This window comes from Penaeus monodon, chromosome 34, assembly GCF_015228065.2.
Source record: "Penaeus monodon isolate SGIC_2016 chromosome 34, NSTDA_Pmon_1, whole genome shotgun sequence".
Taxonomy (NCBI): Eukaryota; Metazoa; Arthropoda; class Malacostraca; order Decapoda; family Penaeidae; genus Penaeus; species Penaeus monodon.
Genome location: NC_051419.1, coordinates 20,520,776 through 20,520,992, shown reverse-complemented (window position 1 = coordinate 20,520,992; position 217 = coordinate 20,520,776).

Sequence of the window (217 nt, the reverse complement as noted above, 5' to 3'; positions counted from 1 at the left end):
GTCTATTAATCTATCGCCCCCTCACTCCAACCAGAGTCCTCTTCTCTCTCCTACTTCCTCTTTCGTATTGCTGCTCAGCAAAACCTTCTGCGGCTGATAATGGCTGGCAACACCTTGGTTTTACTGCCCTTGCAAAACAGGCCAAGACTTGCGGTCGCCGTCTCTCCCTGTGTAATTGTATTCGTATATTTTCCGTCAAGGGCAGACGTGTCTCCAG